Genomic DNA, 16,896 nt, shown 5'->3' on the forward strand with positions numbered 1-16,896 from the left:
AACCCTGCTCAGTCACTTTGTGGGAGCAGTCCAAGGAAAGCATGGTCTCATCATAAACTGCACAGATATGAAAATACAGCAATGGTGGCTATGGTCTGCATGCCAACTCCCATTCAGGGCAAGTTCTCTCAAAAGAAGATCCAGGCAGTGCTCTTCCATGGCACCACACTCATGCAACAAAACATGTACACAATGACATAATCAAACAGGAAACACAATCATGAAATTCTGAGTATTTCATATTTCATAATATATTAATGGGAGTCAAAATTAATCACTGCTTTGATATGTTTCATATTATTCTTTGCAAAGCTAGATAATTAAATGTGTAGACATTTTATTAATAAAAATTATGGTTTGCTAGAATGTCATATATTTTACTAGCTTATAGCTATTATTAACAGTTGTAATGGTTGATACATTGTGTCAACTTGAGAAGTTTAGATATTTAATTAAGCGACTCAGCAGGGAGTTCTCATTTTGTAAACATCCTCATCCTGTGCAAAAGGAGGGCACAGAGATGGTATGAGTGCTATACCTACCCTAGGGCAAGTAGCCTGCTTACAATACAAGGGGAGAAAAGAGCCTTGCTTCCCCTCCCTCTTGAGTTCTTGCTGCTATTGCTTTCTTCTGCACCTTGAACTGTTGCCCCTGTGCCACACCACCCTGCCTTGGAGCCAGCTGATTATGGACTGAAACTTCCACAAACTGTGAGCTAAATTAACCTTTCCCTCCTTAATTTTGGGTGACAGGCGTTATATATCAACAACAAGAGAAAAGTAACAAGACAGCAGTCAATAAAAAAGAATATAGAGATAATGCATTGCCTTTTTCTGATGAAAGTGTTAGGTACCAATCAGCAATAAATCACAAAAAAACACTTGAAATAAATTTAAGAGTCTTAGTACTGTATTTTCTCATGTTTCAGACATTGTTTACTGTTTCTATGCTAAATTTATATCATATTTGATTTAAGGCACATATTAAGAAAGGGGAACAAAATAACAGTTCACTAACTTGCAGTCATCCAAAGCTTTCTCCCACTTTTTAACTTTTAAGAAAAATATTTTTATTTACTGTGTGGTCACCTTTTTTTTGCAACTGAAAGAATGTAAAGGAAACTGTAATATGATCCTGCTAGAGGAGAATTATAGGTGTGATGTGGAGACTCTATCTACATAGCCACAGCATGAAGTGGGATGACTTCACCATATTCTCTGGTCAATGTGGGCAGATGCAAGCTGATTCAAAACTCAACCTGACAATATTGATGAAATGGCTACAGTAGGCATCATTTTATACTTCTTCAGTCATGTCATCAATATTGTCAGCTTTAATATTTCTTAATCATGTCTTTCAGTGATACCCATAATGATCTAGATAAAGAACTAAGAATACATTTACTTCTTAGAGGAAAAAAAGAGTGACTTCTCTGTGGCTGAAGTCTATGCTGGTAAGAAGGAAGTGTCCTGGGAATTAAAATATAATCCCTCAAGGATGTGAGGAGAAGAAAGACATCTACATACTGTTGGTGAAGATATAAAGTAGTATAGCCATTATGGAAATCAGTATAAAGTTCCCTAGAAAACTAAAATTGGAACTACCGTATGATCCAGCTATGCCATTTCTTGGTAGATACCTGAAGGAATTAGGGTAGACAGAATGTAGGGCTACTTGCATACCGTTGCTTGTTGTACACTTTATAATAGCAAGGTGTGGCACCAACCTAGGTGCCTATGAACAGATGAATGTGTACAAACACACAATGGAGTATTAGTCAACCATAAAGAAGAATTAAATTGTATTGTGGAAAGGTGATAAGCCTGGAGACCATCAGGTTACATCAAATAAGTCAAACTTAGAAAACCAAGTATCACCTGTTTTCCTTGACATTAGGAATTCTAACAATGACAAGAAAGCAGAAGGAATGCTACTATTAGACCAAGGAAGGGATCATAGGGTGGAGGTAAGGGGACAGAAGAGGTAAAAGGAGGGAAGATACAATCAAAATATGTTATATATGTGCATGAAAAGATGTGTAAATCCATTAAAATAAAAAATTTGCCAAATGTTATAAGAAAATATGTCTCAGGGACAGTTTTAGTCCCTTCCTTTTTCAAACATTCATTCATTCACCTTAAAATACTGACTAAGGGTCTCATAGATCCCTCGCTCTTTTCAAGATGCCAAGGACTCAGAGTGAACAAAACTGACAAACTCCCTACCCTTGTGGGGCTTCTGTTGTGGTAGGGGAAATGGGTAGCAAACTAGCAAAGAAATTAAATCTATACTATGTCAGATGGAAATACATATTACAGAGAAAGAGGCAGAGAGTTCAGAAGGTCAGAGAGCTTAACTTCTAATGAGACTCAGGGAAAGTTCTTCAAATGGCATAGTGGGCAAAAACTTGACCAAAAGAAGGAGATGTTCAGATATCCAGGTGGAAGTGTTCTGAGAAGAGTGGGAGGAAAAAACATTAAAGGGCACTGACAGGGAGCACGCCTCGACTTCTAAGAGAACACTGAGGAGGTCAGGATTGCGATGGAGAGCAGTGAGAGATGAGAGACAAACATATCTGGAATCCAGGCTGTGCATGGCCCAAGAGGCTGCTGTAAGGACTTTGACTTTTATGACATGAGCTCATTCCCTATTAAAGATAGCTATAGACTGTGTGAAGCAAAGGCTGTGTAGGAACAAGGGGAGAAGTAAGAAAAGTGGGGAGAAGAGAAAACTGGTCTATTCTACATGCATTTTCAAGGGGAAATTGAGATGAGAATGGGAAAAATAAGTAAAATAAGACATTTTTATTTGACCAATTAAAAGATCAGAGTTACCATTCACTAACCTGGAGAAGTCCATAGGAGTGGCACGCTTAGGAAGAAAGGTTAGGAGCTGATCCTCAGTTGCATTTTTCACTCAACTGTTAGAGTTCATATGGAGATGTCCAGTGGCCAGCCCCTTACACAAGTCAGTGGTTTGAGAAGCTGATGGTGCGGAAGATGAATATTTTGAAGCCACCATTCAGTAGATTACTTTGAGTCATGGAAATGGGAAGAAGTATAGACAGAGAAGAAGTCTAAGGCCTGGGTTCTGGGCCACACCTGCACTGCAGGGCCAGAAACAAGAGTACGGTCTATCAAAAGATGCCAACAAAGACCATTGAGAAAGGGAGGAGGACAATGTCTCCTGAGAAACAATGAAGAAAGCAGTTCAATGAAGAGCCAATGTCATGTATAGAATATCACTGAGAAGTCAAGTAAAATATGGAAGGAACAGAAAGCTCCAGTGGGACTGGCAGCCTAGATGTCATGGAGACCCCAGAAAGGACAGGTTTAGTGGACTGAGCATCATCAAGAGATATTGGCGGTCCCTCAATAATATACATGCTGACCTTTCCTACTACCTTCCCCTTCATCTTTTTTTTCAACCTGAGCCCACATATGTAATGGGTAGGGAGGACACAAAATTAAGGAGAAAATCCTGAAATTGAATTTGTCCCTGTTAGGTACACAGCTCCCAATCTTCATTTAACAAAGTTTATCTGTAAGATAACAAAGTCAGTGTTGATGGAATCAGTGTTCCAAAGGAAACACAATTTGATAGGCTACACTCTATATTTTCTGAGCCAAAGTTCTGATGAGGGTTTTTGTTTGTTTCTTTCCTTTCTTAATCATAAAACTTCACTTCTGCAGTACTAGAGATAGCAATTGTTTAAAAACATGGGAGTTCTGGAAGATCTGAGGCCTGCAATAACTTTATATAGAGCTCATTCTCTTGCTCTTAGAATCACATCTGATTTTGTGTTAGTATTTAAAAGTTAAGACTGATTTGTAACCTTGCAGCATTTCACCTGGCAACTGTAAGTTACATTAATACACTGAGCATTGTTCTTTTTTTAATATAATTTTTATGTTTATTATTTTATTTTTTTTATTTTTTATTTTTTTATTTTTATTTATTTTTTTCAAAATTTTATTGATAAACAGATAGCAATGAGACAGTTTCAAATCAAATCGAAAGTACAGTTTCAACAAATAATACACTGCATATATTCTTCTTAGTGGTTAATTGCTGTACAAGATGCGGACTTGAGATCCTATTTACAAACACCATTAGAACAAATCATTCTATTCATTAAGAGAATGCAACTATATATCTATCCTAACCACTTTGAATACACAGATACAAAATGGACATTCATCGGTATACTCCATTTTTTCTAAGTTCCGTTATTGAATATTATAGGTGTGTAAACTCAGCAAAATATTCTAAAAGAGTCCAGTAGCCCATAATAGCATTGGGTCTTCTGTTTAACTGGCAATGTCAGAAATTATTGACCTGAGTCCCGCACAGTTCAACATAACAACATGGCTTTACTTCCTATATTTCGTCTTCATACTTTTCTACTGGATGGTTAAGACCAAGGTAAAGCAGGACCTATACAACAAGAGTTGTAGCTTTTGGGTCTGAGAAGGTCAGTGAAATGCCCTCAGGATTTATCCTGAGATCCTGTACCTCAGATTGTAGAACCTTCATCAGTGCAGCCATGTGGATGAGTCACGGCCATTGCTTGGCTAATGTGTTGAGCATTGTTCTTGACTAGGAACATTGCATGGCACCATGAAGATGCTCTAATTCTCCTAGAGAGATCTTAATATGAGACATTTTGGTAATTTTGGCCTCTTTTGTTGAACCTAACAGTAACCATTATGTTTTCATGTTATTTTATTACTATGAAATGTGTCAAAACGAAATCCTGCCTCTCTTCTTGACCTACCCTTAAGGATATTCCTTGCATCAAAATACATTGTTGTGGCTTCTCTTCTCTTTCAACATACTTGACAGATAAGGAAGAGCAAGCACTGTTCACCATCTGCATGACATGACCACCTTCTAAACACCACCCGTTCGTCCTCTAGGTGAAACTGTAGTCATTCCTATAATCCACCTCCTTTAGTTTTTCTCTCCAGTCCAACATTCATTTTTACCTCTTCTCCAATCTTTCAAATCCAATGGGCTACAAATTTCTAATACAAGTTGGCCTAATTTCACAATGATTTGATTACTTCACAGTTTTTGCAAATATGTTTTTGCCTAAAAAACTTCTAAGATGCTCCTCTTTAAAAAAAATTCCTCTTAAAAGCAGCATTACCTTGGAAGAATATTGCCTTTCATAATGTCCTTCCCAGCAAACCTATTATTTTCCGTTTATAGATAGAATTTTCATGTTCATTTCCTCTTCAGTGAACTACTTTCCAGAACTTCCTTTGTTCCTCCCTATAATTAGTGCCACAAACCAGTAGTAAAGGACCAATATTATCATAAAGAAGGACAGGGCATATTGCATATTCTTGAAGAAAAATATTCCAGGCCATGAGTTTATATATCAAATAAGAATCTGTATCCCACGTGTGAAAATAAAAATCAAATATAATGGAAAGTGCCCTTCCTTTGCAGACATACATTTACTCAATAGTTATTAAAGAGCATGCAACCCCTTCAGAATAGAGATGACTGCACAAATCCTGCCCTGGAGAAACTTGCAGCTTAGAGGAAAGAAGACATAGCAGATGTTAAGGTACAATGAAGTTAGTTGCAGAATAGAGAGGAGGACAATGAAAAGGTGGTAGACGAATGGCTTTGGAGGAACAGAAGGGTCTTGGCGTAGAGTTTGAAGACCACAGTGAGTAGCAGGCAATTGCCAGAGGTATTGTGAGAAAACAGAACAGCATTCAGGAGAGAAACAAAGCTATGTAGGGAACAAAAATTAGACAGCTCAGTACTGTGAGTGAAAGGAGATAAAATAGGAAAAACAGGTTAGAACAGCCCTTGCAATGCTGAGAACACCAGGAGAAAAACATCAAGGAAGTGAGGGTCCTCCAAGGGATATTTGAGCAGAGGAAAAAAAAAGATGAGAACAGGAATGAGGATGAACTGGAATGAGGTAACACGAGAAAACAGGTTCATTACAGGATTTTTGTCATCATTGGCCAGGCCTTGATGAAGTGGTAGAGTAGGACAGCATAAAACAGAGAAGGGCAGGAAGATTTCAAAGGTGTTTTGTAGATAGAACTGATAGGATTTAGCATCTGATGGACTATGGAAGGTTCAGAGGAGGTAGAAGTTAGAGCTGACCCTGAGCGCACTGGACTGGCTGATTGGAATGAGAAATGAAGATTAGAGGATAAAATATTTTGGGTGGAAAATGATGTAGGAGAGCCTGAAGAAAATTAGTAGAGACTACTGGAAAAATAATTGTCTTTTCAGAAAATATTAAAAGTTGGAGGTATAAATAGATGTTGAAGTCATCTGCACAGATGTGACAACCAAAGTCACAACTTTGAATGAAGTTTTTAACCAAGAAAGAGCCACAACTACTGTTTGTACACCACAAAGTCAAGTGGTGTTTTGTAATTATCCACTCAGTTTGATGAATGCAGACAGCCAATATCTAATCATTACAGCCTAGATATTTTGCAGACAAAATGGCCCTGTTTTGTAGTCAACATCAATCAAATTAAACAAATCATTGCCAAATCTGCCCTTAACTTTGTGCTGTGTCAATATGGCTAGTGGGTATGTGCACACATAGAAACTAAAACCTATTCAAAACCCTAACACATTCTATTCCAATAACTCCAGGTCACCTGGCCTTAGTGCCCTGTGGAAGGGTACCACCATGCAATGTACAAGACAATTTCATGCACAATATACCCCTTAAATGAGCATCTAACACTACGTAGCTTTCTTTCCATTTTATAGGTATGGGAATCTGAGACTCAAGAGAGGTTGCAAATTATGTGTGGTCTCATAGCTAATAGCAGAAGGCAGAGGTAGAAACTCTTAGGAAATGGCAGGGAATGTTGTTTGTCTCAGAAACAGAGTGTTTGTGTAGCACCTACAAATCCTTGGGTTTGACCCTCCACATGGTAAATGAGAGGAGAGAGAGAGAGAGAGAGAGAGAGAGAGAGAGAGAGAGAATGAAAGAAAGAAAGAAAGTTGTACTCATTAGTAATTAGCACAGCTGAATGAAGCAAGAGTTATCTGCTCTGTGTTCATTGGTCATTTATTTTTCCTTTTTCCCCCATAATTTTATTGAGAAACAAATAGCAATGAGACAGTTCCAAACCAAATTGGTAGGACAGTTTCAATAATTAACACATTGCATACATTCTGCTTAGTGGTTAATTGCTGTACAAGATGTGGACATGATATCCTATTTACAACATTTATTTTCTCTTTATGGCCACTTCTTTTGTCTTCTATGTTATTTTACTAGAAATAATTGGTTGAGTTATACACACACACACACACACACACACACACACTCCTACTTCACTAGTATCAACCTTATAGGCCAACTGAGAAGAAAGTCTACATTTCAAATAACACTTATTGTCAAAACCATAGGCCCTATTTCTAAGTGTATTTTTCATAGTTCTTTGGGTGTAGACAATCAATTTCCAGTAATCATATCTCCATGTATCACATTGCACAAGATAAATCTGAAATTTGATGTAACTTTTATATCCTTCAAAATATAACTTCTAAGCCAAGCATCATATTGAATTGCAAACTTCAAAATAAATATCATTACATTATATAATAAAAAAATCAGTCCAAATCAGAATCAGGATATATTTCCCAGGTAGCATCACAAGAAGAGCAAGAGATAGATGAAAATTCTTTGCATTTAGCTTTGTGCTTATGAGATTTTCAATATTTCTCCAAAGTCTGCTAGATGCTAGAATGTAAAGCTCATAGTACCATACTTCAGACCAGCTTAATGAAAATGGAGAAAGGGGATTTAGAGACAGAGAGAGGGAAGTGGTTGGGGAAGGAAAGAGGATTAAAAAAGAATCAGGATATATTGTGTACATGTACCTACTCCCTAAGATGAATGGAAACTTCATGTACTGAAAACATGTACTAATAAATTTTTTTAAAAAAATATGTCTGAGTACATCATCCTCAAATACTTTGCTTCCATTCTATCTTTCTACCAAGAATTATAAGAGAGAACCCATAGGCTATTTCTAATTTGTAAGAGATAGGCTGGGTGAGGCAAGCCCTGAGTGCTACACTCTTCTGTGAAGTGAACCAAGAAAGTAGCTTTTCTCTCCTTTACCTCAGGTCCCCACTTGCTATCACTGGAAGTAAAGAGTTTTCTATACAAGAAAAAAAGACTTAAACGATCATACTATCGGCATTGAGACACAGACTACCATGCCGGCTATGTGGTGTGGCCCCAACAAAAGTCATATTAGAAAGAGAAGAGTGACATTGGAAAGAATATTTCAGCTGAAGCAAATTTTTGATGTTATGATCCTTTTTAAAAAAAATTTTCATGTGGACTTTTGAGTTGGTGGCAAGAACAAGAAAGAGATCTCTTGAGCTTTCCATTTAATCAGAGGATATAAAAGCACTGGGACCCAGAGGAACTTGGAGAAAGTCATTTTTGCTTGTGCTGTTTGAATGAGCCATTCCTTCCCTGCCCCTGTGGCAGAGTACGTTATCTGTCCTTCCTCTCAAGCCTAAAAAATCAGGATTTTAACATATTCCTGTTTCAAGAGAATATGGTCTGGTGTCTGATTCTCATTTAAAAAATAATATGAGTTAATGACTAAGTCAAAGAATACATGACTTCATATGCTCAGAGTTTGTCAAGGGGGAAAAGAAATGAGTGTTTTTTCCACCGGCAGAAGTAGGTCATGTAACAAAGAATTAATATGGGTCATATTTCTCCCTATCCAGTCAGACTTCCCAGAGGGACCAATAGGCCTTGTATAAAAAAGCTAAAGATATTGCCAGATATCTGGAGGCTGCTGGAGGAAGAAATCAACCATAGTAGAAATGCCTTCACAAACACCTATCAGGCTCACAGAGCACAAACCTAACTTAAGACAATTTCAGTCAAGTGAGAACTTTCTTGCTTCTTTGTCAACTCTCCATCTCCCTCTCCTGTATTCCAACCATGGGACAGTGACCAACAAGGCAGAAGGAGGAAGAAGAGGACACTGACTCTATGGGCTCCCTGGCCAGTGGCCAGGCTTAACTGAGGAAAGGGAAATTCGATTTTAAAACTACTTTGGGATGTTGACATTTTACTGGCCAGAATTGCTGAATAATGACTGTATTTTATGAGCTAAACTTTTTACCCAAGTGTTCTAGGAGACAAAATAAAGTTGATTCATGATCATGCCGTATGAGTCCTGTTTCTCTCCCTTGTCAATTGCACATGCACTTCTCTGTTTATCCTTTTGTATCTGGTGATTGAAATGTTTGAGGAGAATCTCCAGAGGGGGGAATAAAACCTAGAAATGTTCTAGGATTGAGACATATACTGCCATGTGGGGTGTATATTTATACAACTGAAGTGGAGTGAAAGTCGGATTGCAAGGGAGTAGATTGTCATCCAGATATCAGCTGAGGTCATTTTTTCCTTTGAGAAGTACATAAAATCAGCTGACGCCCTCCCCATCCTGCGGTTACTGGAAATGCAGTCTCCTCTTAAATAGTTCTTCCAATCATCTAAGGTTCCAGCCCATTCCATGGCTGCTCAATTTGTTCTTCATTCTAGTAACTCAGACTTGGGACAGAGACTTTTCCCCTGACTTCCCTGAATCATGACTCACACAGGGTCTCACTCTGGGAGATCACATTTCAGCACAGGGCCAGCAGGCTGCAATGGAACATAAACATCCGTGTCTCTGAACAGCGTCCTGGCCACTGGTGACGTCTAATCTGTAGTGCTCCCATTGACTGCCAGCCTTCTTCCACGCAGCTTGACCCCTTTCCTTTCCTGCTTTTTCCTCTTCCTTTTTCTGCTTTTCTTCTCAGAAAATCCTTGTTTACTTTTTATGCTGATTGGTTTCCCTATTGCTTTCTTTCAAAGCTCCTTCCAAATCATGCCCTGGGGGCTTCATTTTTGCTAAATAAAAGGCTATTTACTCTAGAGAGAAATTATGCTGCTTCCTTGCAGGCTGAAACTGTCGAAGTCACTTGTGATCTTAAATAGTAATTGCTTTATCTCTGCCATATGATCCAGCTACGGGGCTTGATTTGGAGGGAGAGGGAATTGTGGTCACAGGATGGAGGCGGCTTTCACGACTCTGGACACTGGAGATTGATGTGTTCTTCTATCCTGAGGAAAAACAGGTCCTATGTATTGTCTGAAAATTCTGGAACTCTTTGGGGTCGGATAAACTCATTAGGGGTCCTTTAGACTTTTTCTGTGTCCCAACCCCTCTACCTGTACCCTTGCACCCTTGCACACACACGCACATGCGCACGCACACACACACATGTACACCTCCATGCAAACATGCACACACTAAGAAAACAGAGCATATTCTTCATTTGATGACTGACATGTAATGGCTATCACATTCCCTGACTTTCGGACACAATGGAGAGATATCTCTGATTGATCAGAAAAATAGAGATTTCTAGCTTTATCAGAACACAAGCATAACCAAAAATAAAAACAATGGGAAAGAATTTTTGAACCACATTCTTTGGAATTATTGGTCCTGGTCTATGTGGAATCCTAGCTCAGCTACCTGCAGGTGAAATAACAATCAGCAAGCACTGAGGGCTCAAGTAACCTTGTTTGAGCCATGCCAGCTGAGTGCAAAATAATTAAAGAGAAAGCTCCTCCATCCTCACAAAATCAATGGCAAGGACCTTAAGCCTTGAAGTGTAGTGGTTTGGCTCCATTTTGTAAAACAACACCAGGTGTAGGAATGTCCATCTTCATTAGCACCACCACCGCCAACAATAACAACAACAGCAGCAACAACAACAGAGTGTTCACAGGAGTCCAGTGGCAGACTGGACTCAATAACCCTGTGGAAGCAAAGGAAGCGACAGCTCCAAATCTGGGCTCCACCAAAAGCAGTAAAGGATAATCTGGACACATGTGAACACTCCTTGTAGTGTGTCTTATAAGAGATTGGGCCTCCTTGACTGAACAAGAAGCCGGTAAAACAGGGACTTGCTCACCACTGTTGACATTTTGGGTTTAATATGATGTGACTGCACTTGGAATCAGCAGCTGCAAAATCCTGAGACACTTGGTTGCACAACTATAAATGGCTTTAGTTTCTTCTAGGTCCATGAAATTTTACAAAAATACAAGGCTCATTGCTATAAAATTATTCTATAACTTTAAGCAACTCTACTGGCAATATTTTTCAAAATAGATTTTCATGTAAAATACTGCCTGAAGAATACTACAGGTGCCTAGCCACCATCTATGAGTACTATAGTATGTGCTTTACCTACCCTGTCTCATTAAATCCCTGCTGTCATCCTAAGAGGTAGATACTCTTCATCCCACTTTAGAGATATGAAAAGATGCTTGAAGATTTTAATAACTTACAGTCAGAAGAGTAATAAACATCAAAACTACTTCATTGAAGCTGTGGAAATAAATACTAAACTAAGGCAACCAAAAGATTCTGGAAGACCTGACAGACTTTCTGTTAAGTGAGGGTCGCAAGAAGCAAAGTCTGAGAGAAGATTTATCTGGAAGTGACTCAGTGAGGACAGAGGTCACTGTCAGAGGTCACTCAGTGAGGACAGAGGACTGACATTCTCTCAGAGGTCACTGATAAGGGCTTGAAGGAGGCAGGACTGGGAAGGGCAGGGATCTGAGGAAAAGACCCAGAAAGAGTGACTCACAGAGTGCCACAAGGAACCTGTGAGCTGTACCCTGCAGCTGTCCGGCCACAGGCATTCTTGCACCTAAGAGTCCCTGTGGTCCCCAGAGGAAACACAGCCACAGGTTCTTTGAAATCACACCAATGATACTGGCACACAGGAGGACTAGAGAGGGATCTGAGCAGTCTGGCTGGAACACTGACATCCTCTCTACTCATTCAGCAGCAGAGCTGGCTCGCACCCAACTGCAAAGTCTGAAAGCTCTCTGCAGTTACAGCAGGATTAGAGGGAATGCCTATATGTGGGGCTGCACACTGACCGTGTATCTCTAGAAGGAGTAGGTGACTTAGGGTAGTGCTTTGGTTTATTAAAACTGGTCGGATTTGAGAGCCCAGCATCTTCAACTACAGGATGAACAAATGTGTTGTCAGGGAAGCATCTTAATCTTTTTAACCTGAAGATGAGATGTGCTTCCCTATTGCCTGGCCCTGTGGCCCTGGGCCAATCACTCCCCCACGTGAGCCCCAGATATGTCTCTCAGCAGCAAAGGGCAGAAAATTATCAACCTGATTTTGTCAGAATAACCAAATGTGATATCTGTGAGAGGGCTTTGCTAATGGCCAGCTTGATATAGACAGGTGGATTAAACAGAGGAAATCACATTTCTATTCTTATGGACTGCATGTGGGTAGGCACAAATATGGTTAGATGTTAACTTCAAGGATTGGAAATGTTTTAATCCTCCTCTCCCAAAAACCCAACTCTTCCTGCTCCCTAACATCGTTATCCAACCCATCATGCAGTTGGAGATAGATATGGAAAAGAGCAGCCTTGGGCTTCACCTGGCATAGAATAACCCAAAGCAGCTACATCCTCCCAAGTTGTCACCCTCTACAAGGACCTACAGCTCACACCTCTCACTCATTCACTAGCCTTGACTTTCTCTGCTTTCCCTGCCCAATCTGCACTGAGCTCCCTAGCACCCCATAAGAATAGGATAGGATAAATGCATTCACATGAAGGTCAACTAGGATGTAGAATAAACACTCCTCTTGTGGAGCACAGCTGTGACTCAAAATAGCCCATTTCAGTGAAAAGCTGGTTACACATTTGGACACTAGAAATTGTACCCAAGACATGACTTAGGCTTAAGTAAAGCTAATATTGTTCATGAGAAGAACAAAACAAACAGAACCTCAATTATATGGAATAATTCTTTCTCAACTGTCTCTTGTGCAAGTAAATAAAGAATAGATTTTTCTGTGATCAGAAAAATCTGACTTTTGCCTCTGCTTTCAATATTTATCAGCTTTGTGACTTACAACATTATTCAAACCTCAGTTTTCCCATCTGTGAAATGGAGGTAAGAGAACCTCCCTCCTGAGTTTACTGCAAAAAGAAAGCACACATGAATTGTTGAATACAGTTCCTGTTGCATGATAGGCATTCAACAACTGCGATCAATAAGATCAACAATAACACATAAAGAGACTGGGCCAATGCCTTTGACATGATAAGTCATTATTATTATTATTATTACCATTATAATGCTCCTCACTATTTCAGTTCATACTCAGGCATACTAAAAATATTGGTGAAATTAATGAACAAACAAATGGTTGCAACAGACAAGCTTCCTAATCTATACAGAAAAGGAAAACTCATCTCAATATCCCCGCTTTTTGGGCAGAGACTTGAACTCAGGACCTTGCACTTGCCAGGCAGGTCTTGTGCTGCTGAGCTATATCCCCAGTCCCCTGAATTCCTTTTTTTTTTTTTTTTTTTTTTTTTTTTAACTTTTTTCCCCATAGTTTTATTAAGAAACAAATAGCAATGAGACAGTTTCAAATCAAATTGGTAGGACAGTTCTGAATTCCTTTCTTAAAGAATCCTTTTCATTCAAAACCTCTTAAGCGTCTGTGAATTCAAACTGGTTAGGATAGATATATAGCTACATTCTCTTAATTCAATGAATAGAAGGATTTGTTCTAATGGTGTTTGTAAATAGGATACCATGTGTGCATCTTTACAACAAATAACCACTAGGAAGACAGTATGCAATGTGTTAATCATTGAAACTGTCCTACCAATTTGATTTGAAACTGTCTCACAGCTATTTGTTTCTCAATAAAATTATGAAAAAAAAAAAAAAAAACTCTTAAGAGGTTGGGTTTCACAGGCCATGCTCTTCTCATTGAAGCTGCCCCCTCCTCAGCCTGAGGGGTGCAGTGCCTCCACCTCCAAGCAGACACACTTTCCCCAGGCAAGGGGTTGCACCGCAGGCTGTGGGTCACCAACACTGGTGTCTGGGATCAAAGCAGAAGGTGCTGCAACTAGCGACTGACTGTGGGTTGATGCTAATGTGCCTGACTCCAAAGCCAAATGTCAGAAAAAAAAATCACAGATGTTTGTGTTTATTTTTGAGATAACAATTACCTTGACTTTGTGAAAATACAAAGCTATTCGATATTCAGGTACTCAAACACTTCTCCATGGCAGTGAAAAAAAAGAAAAATGTAAAATGCCAAGAGTATCACAGTGATATCAGTCAGACAGCTAGGTGGATTAAAGCGCCTGCTTAGGCAGATGAAGGGACAAGGGTTTGATCCTTAACTTGCTGTGCTGGCCCTGCCCCCGAGGCGCGCTGAGACAGTGATTGGGGCTGGGCGTGGTGGCACACCTGTAATCCCAGCCCTTGGGAGGCTGAAAACAGGAGGATCACTATGAGTCTGATCTGTGTAGCAAGACCCTGTACTAAATACATTTAAAAAAAAAAAAAAAATCAAACAGATATCCAAGGGGAATAGGCAGGAAATCTTAGGACTGAGACTCTTATGAGGAAGGAGAGATATTCACTAAATACCTACATAAAAACAGTTGTCATTAATTGAGAGATATGTAAACTTATCTCACTTATCTTCATACTAGATTTCAGGGTTACTACAACAAAAAAGCACAACTTGGTGGCTAATTTTTTCACAGTTCTGAAAGAAGGACTAGCAGTCCAAGACCAAAATGCCAGCGGACTTGATTTTCTCTGATGCACGCAGCAGGAAGGGCTCCTGGAGAGAGCTGGCTTATAGATGAACACCTTCCTTCCTGCCTCTCCACGTGGGGGAAATTCTGTGTTCATGTACCTCTTTTGTGCGCCCTAATTTCTCTCACAGAGGCACCAGCAGTTTGGAGCAGCGTCTGCTCCAATGGCCTCATTCTAATTTAACACACTGCTTTAAAGACCAGCTCCAAATCACATATATTCTGAGGTGCTGGGGTTGGCCATTCATATACTAATATTAGAGGCCACAATTTTACCAAAAGCTGTTACAGTGATTCCCAAGTTATTTAGGAGGATGTTAAGGTCCACTGTGTGTGACATAGCTAGTAAATGGTGAAAGTAGAATTTTTTGAAATACAATTTTTTAGTACTTAATAATTTTACAAAACAAGGGTATAAATGTGATGTTTTCATATATATACATATATATATATATATATAATATAAATCCTCCTATTATTCTCTTTAAGTCCCCCTACTTTCTCCTCTTCCTTCCTTCCTCTTGTGATATTGCACTTCCTTTCTACTTTCAGGACGTCGTTTTTAGATTCCACATAATAAAGGAAAACATGAAATTTATCTTTCTGAATCTGGCTTATTTTGCTTAACAAGATGGTCTCTAATTCTATCCATTTTCCTGAAAAATGACATAATTTTGTTCTCCTTTACAGCTGGATAGTACTCCATAGTGTGTGTACTCTTCACACATTACCTTTGTCCATTCATGTGTTCATAAGCACCTGGGCTGATTCCAGTTCTTGTGGACATTCTACAATAAACATGGGTACGCAGGCATCTCCACAGTGTGCTGGCTAATTCTGAAGACAGGACTTGACCCGTGATCTGTTCCACATGAAGCTTCACTATCTCACCATGTGACACTACCTCTAGAAGCTGATGAGCAGTGCAAACACATGAAGCAAAGAGTGACATAAACATCAGTATTTACAGGCTACTGATAGACTAGGTTTGTGCGGGTGGTTTGCTTTGAAGCCTGTTTTGAAATGCATAGTAAGTAAGTATAAGTCTTGCAGTTGTAGATTAATTTACATTTGTTCCTTTGCTACTACAGAAAATTTCTCTAAGTAATCCGCCCCTGCAGAGACATATGCCTGCTCCAACTAATTATTTACAACATTGTTCTGCACTCCTAATTCAGAGTGCAGAGTGCCTGTGCCAAGTCATGAGCCCCCCATCTCTCACAGTTTGTAACCCATCTGGCCCCCATTCCATGGACTATTGTTGGTGTTGGTGTGGCCTCTCGGTCACCTCTCTTCCTACGTGGAGTGGGAGGAGGGGGGTCCCTGGTGAGTAATGGATCGATAACATTTTGGCTGATTCCCTGTTGACATGCATGACCAGTTTTCTCTTGTGAATAATTACATTTGCTTTTGCAGAAGGATTAATTCACTTTACTCAAGAGCTTTTCTGATTTTCTACTATTAAAAAGCCACTTTCAACAATCCCCCCAGCTCAGAAGAAAGGGAGTCCAGCTCAATGTGGGTGATCCAAGTTGTCAAAATCCATGCCTTAGAGGGAGCATAGTTATAACCAGAAGAAAGGATCTGAGCGTGCGTAGGTGAATGAATGCATGTGTGGGTGTAGATACATGTAGTATGAATATACATGAGCATAAACATAAATCTCTCACAATTGTGATTTTTCTCATTAAGGTGACTCTATGTCCCTTTACTCCTGGTTTCCACCTATTTCAAAAAGCCTACTAAATTAAAAGTACAAGCAAATCAGATACTGCACATTTCAGATAATAATACAGTCAAAAAAAAAGAGGAGCAGATAATTGGAGACATATTCACAATTAGACTTAACTCTCTTCAAACAAAGAACACTCCCCAGTTAATTAATGTTTGTCAAGCATTTTAAAATCATACAATTCAATGTCCTAGACATTCCCACCTAGATATAGGAAGACAAAGAGCCAGGGGTTGGGGAGAAGTAGCTCAGACTGGCTCTGGTCTTGCCTCACTCAGTTATTCATCAAATTTACCAAAGAGGAAAGCACCATATACACACAAAGTAGCTGGAACTAAATTTCCTTAAAAGCTATTGCTCTGCCTCTTCCCCTCATTTTTCTTTTTTAGTGAAGGGGGAATAATTCTTCTGAAAATCATTTCACAAGAGCAGTAACATCAATTCTTAATTATTAATATCACAAT

This window comes from Octodon degus, unplaced genomic scaffold (genome assembly GCF_000260255.1).
Source record: "Octodon degus isolate 3935 unplaced genomic scaffold, OctDeg1.0 scaffold00040, whole genome shotgun sequence".
Lineage (NCBI taxonomy): Eukaryota > Metazoa > Chordata > Mammalia > Rodentia > Octodontidae > Octodon > Octodon degus.